Source organism: Oryctolagus cuniculus, chromosome 4, assembly GCF_964237555.1.
Source record: "Oryctolagus cuniculus chromosome 4, mOryCun1.1, whole genome shotgun sequence".
In the NCBI taxonomy this organism is placed as follows: domain Eukaryota; kingdom Metazoa; phylum Chordata; class Mammalia; order Lagomorpha; family Leporidae; genus Oryctolagus; species Oryctolagus cuniculus.
This window is the reverse complement of record NC_091435.1, coordinates 90577224-90580814: the sequence shown is the minus strand read 5'-3', so window position 1 is coordinate 90580814 and position 3591 is coordinate 90577224. Positions and strand designations below refer to the sequence as shown.

At 40.1% G+C, this 3591-nt stretch overlaps 1 pseudogene; it reads right to left on the bottom strand.

Moving 5' to 3' along the window:
• Positions 1 to 361: 361 nt before the first annotated feature.
• LOC100340767 (G patch domain-containing protein 4 pseudogene) lies at positions 362 to 1637 on the bottom strand (annotated as a pseudogene).
• Between the last annotated feature and the right edge of the window lie 1954 nt (positions 1638 to 3591).

Genomic DNA, 3591 nt, shown 5'->3' with positions numbered 1-3591 from the left:
TGCTGTGTTTGCCTCAGCCTTCCCAACATTTACAAGTCAGGACATCTCTCAGTTGCCGATGTTTTCAGCTTCTTTTAGGAGAGAGGTCCTTTTAGCGAGTTACCTGCTTTCCTGCCACAGCCCCCAGCCTTCCTTGTCCCTCAGATGTTTGGCTCCTGTAGGTGCCTGAGTTCATGATGTCTGGAATAGCATTTGCGGAGGGGATTGAGCCCACTTGCTCTTTTCAGCAGGCTGGTATTGCAGAGAGCAGTTTCCTCCTTGGGAGGGACTCCTCATTTAAGTGGTGCAGAATCACTGCCATCAACCCCGGAGTCTGAGGTTTCAGCTACTGAAAAAGACCAACCCCACTTGGACCAGGCCTTCAGTCTCTCTGTTTCCAGTTCTTCTTGGATCTCTGGTCAGAGTTGATTCTAGCAGGCTCCTCCTCTGGGTACTGCTGCCTCCTCTTCTTGTTTCTGCTGCTTGCTTGGGGCTAGTGTGTTCTCCGCTCTCTTTTCCCTAAGCCTGCCATCCTCATCTTCATCACTTATCTTTAAGGCCACCTCCCCTTCCTCTCGATGCTGCTGTCTTTTCTTATTGTTCTTCCTGTGCTTTTGGTTACTGAACGCTCTGTTTCTGTTTTCCTGGTCCTGCCACCTCAGCTTCTTCATCTCCTAAGTTCAAGTTCTCTTACTCTGCCACCTCGTGCTTTTTGTGCCTGGGTCGGTGTGTGCTTTGCTCTCTACAGCCTCTGTCTCTACCTCTTCCTCTTTTATCCACGACCCCCATCTTCCCCTCCTCTTGATGTTGCTGCCTCTTCTTGTGGCACTGGTCAGTTTGCTCTCTGCTGTGCATGGCCCCAAGCCCACTTGCTCCTGCAGCCTTTTCCTCCTCTTCCCCTACAGTTGTTTCCTCTCTCCCATCTGAGACCTTTTCTTGTTGATACCATCTTTTCTTTTTCTTTCTCGCTTTTCCTGATGCTCTGGTCATTGTGCTCTGGGTGCTGCTCATCTGCATAACTTTCTGTTGCTGCAGCCTCTTATTCCTCTCTTTGCTTCTTTTTCTTTTTATGGGGGAGCTTGCTCTCAGACTGTGGTTTTGGGCCTGAGAGTTCTGGCTTTTGAGATGAGCCAGGAAGACCTGTTCCTGGGCCGTAAGCCAAGCCAATGGGCTTTATTGTGATCCCAGATGAGCAGCCTTATGTGCTGTTTACCCCTCACAGGCTTGGAGCAACATCTCATCAGCCAGAATGTTTGGTTGGGCCCTTCAAAGTCCTCATCACTGCAGTTCTCCAAATCTTTGTCTGGCTTCTCTTTACTTGAAGTCAGCATGGCCACCTTCACACATATCTGATACAGCGTATTAGGCTTGGGATGATTAGCACAGGTAGTCGCCTCAGAAAGACACCTTTTCTGTACTCCATCCTGCCCACGTTCCACTACCAAGTTGGGTGGAGTCTGTTGAAGAGTTCATCCCACCAGTGGTTTGTGAACTGCTTGACAGGGTCGTGTTCCGTCCCACGAGTGTCTTGCTTCAGCGTCACTCTGAGGGCCTGGGTGATGCCGTTTTCCTTCTGTCCTTTGAGTCCATCTATGCTTTATCAGCTGCACTTCAGCAAATTTTATTACATGACTCTCAGTCTCTGGAATGGCACTCATGGTGATAAAAACAGCTCTGTCCCTCAGGCTGTCACCAGCAAACAAGAGGTGACATCACCTCTTAAGAGGAAAGGAGAGTGTCCAAAGCAGTCCTCAACTCCATCCTCACTACTCCTCTAAGAATTCTCTTTCATGAGCCCTGTCTTGTGTATTGCCATCTTCCTGGAAGTGCCTATGTTTAGTTTTTGGAAGGATCTCCATACTGTTTTCCCATGATAGTTATACTAATTAGCATTCATAGCAACAGTGTATTAGAGCTCCCTTTTCTCCACGTCCTCACCAGCACTAATTATTTTTTGACTTTTAGATGATAGCTATTGTAATTGTAGTCAGATCATACCTTATTGTGGTTTTATTTGCCTTTCCCTGATGGTTAGTGAAAATTAGCATTTTTTCATGTGTTTATTGGTCACTTGTATTTCTTCTTTTGAAATATATCTATTCAAATCCTTTGCCCATTTGTTAACTGGTTTGTTGGTCTTGTTGAATTTTTTGAGCTCCTATATATATGGATATTAATCTTTTATCAGATTTGTAATTGGCACATTTTTTTTCTGTTCTGTCAATCGTCTTTTAACTTTGTTCATTTTTTTCCTTTACTGGACAAAAGCTTCTTAGTTGATTTAATCCTGTTTGTCTATTTTTGCTTTTATTGACTATGCTTTTAGAGTCATCCAAAGAGTCATTGCTAATGTCTTAGAGAGTTTCCCTTAAGTTTTCCTCTAGTAGTTTCATGTGTTACACTTAGACCTTTGATCCATTTTGAGTTTATTTTGTATTGGGTGTGAGGTTAGGGTTTTGTTTCCAACTTCTGCATGTGGAAATCCAATTTTCCTAACACCATTTACTGAAGAAAGTGTCATTTCTCCAGGAAATGATTTTAGCACTTTTTTTTTTTTTTTGGTAAAAAGATAAGTTGGTTATAGAAGTTTGGATTTATTTTTGGAGTTTCTGTTCAGTTCCATTGGCTCACCTGTCTATTGTTATGTCAATACTGTGCTGTTTTGGTTATAATAACCCTGTAGTACGTCTTGAAACCTAGTATTGTGGTGCTTCTGGTTTAGTTTTTATTGTTCAATATTGCTTGGCTATTCAGGATTTTTGTGTTTCCATATGAATTTTTGGACATTTTTCTAATTCTGTGAAGAATTTCATTGGTGTTTTGATGAGGGTTTCATTGACTCTGTAATTTTATTTTGGTAGTATGAATATTTTTATAATATCAATTCTTATGATCCATGAACATGGAATGACTTTTGATTTTTTGTTGGTGTGTCTTTTGTCTATTTCTTTCATTAGTGCTTTGTGTTGTCATTGAAGAGGTCTTTCATGTCCTTGGTTAAATTTATCATAATATGTTTAATTTTTGTAGGTATTTGAATGATATTGATCATATAAATTCTTTATCAGCAAGACCATTGTTGTGTATAGAAATGCTACTGATTTTTTTTGTGTTGATTTTGTATCCTACACCTTGTTGAATTCTCTTATTTGTCCTAATAGCCTCTTGGTGGAGTCTTTTGGTTCCACCAAGTGTAGATTCATGTCACCTAGAAACAGAGATAATTTCACTTCTTCCTTTCTAATTTAGGTACTTTTATTTCCTTCTCTTGCTTAGGCTCTGTCTAAAGGTTTAAAAACTTTATTGAAAGAGAGTTGTGAGAGTAGACATTCTTGTATGGTTCTAGATCTTAGTGGAAATGCCTCCAGATTTTTCCCATTTAATATGATGTTGGCTATAGAATTATTATATATAAACCTTTATTGTGATCAGGTACATTCTTTTTATACCTAATCTGTTTAAGGTTTTTTTTTTTTAAATCATGAAAGATGTTATAATTAATTTATCAAGTGCTTTCTTGAAACTATTGAAACAATAATATGATTTTTATCCTTTATCCCATTGATAAAATGTATCCTGTTTATTTATTTGCTTATTTGAACTACTCCTGTA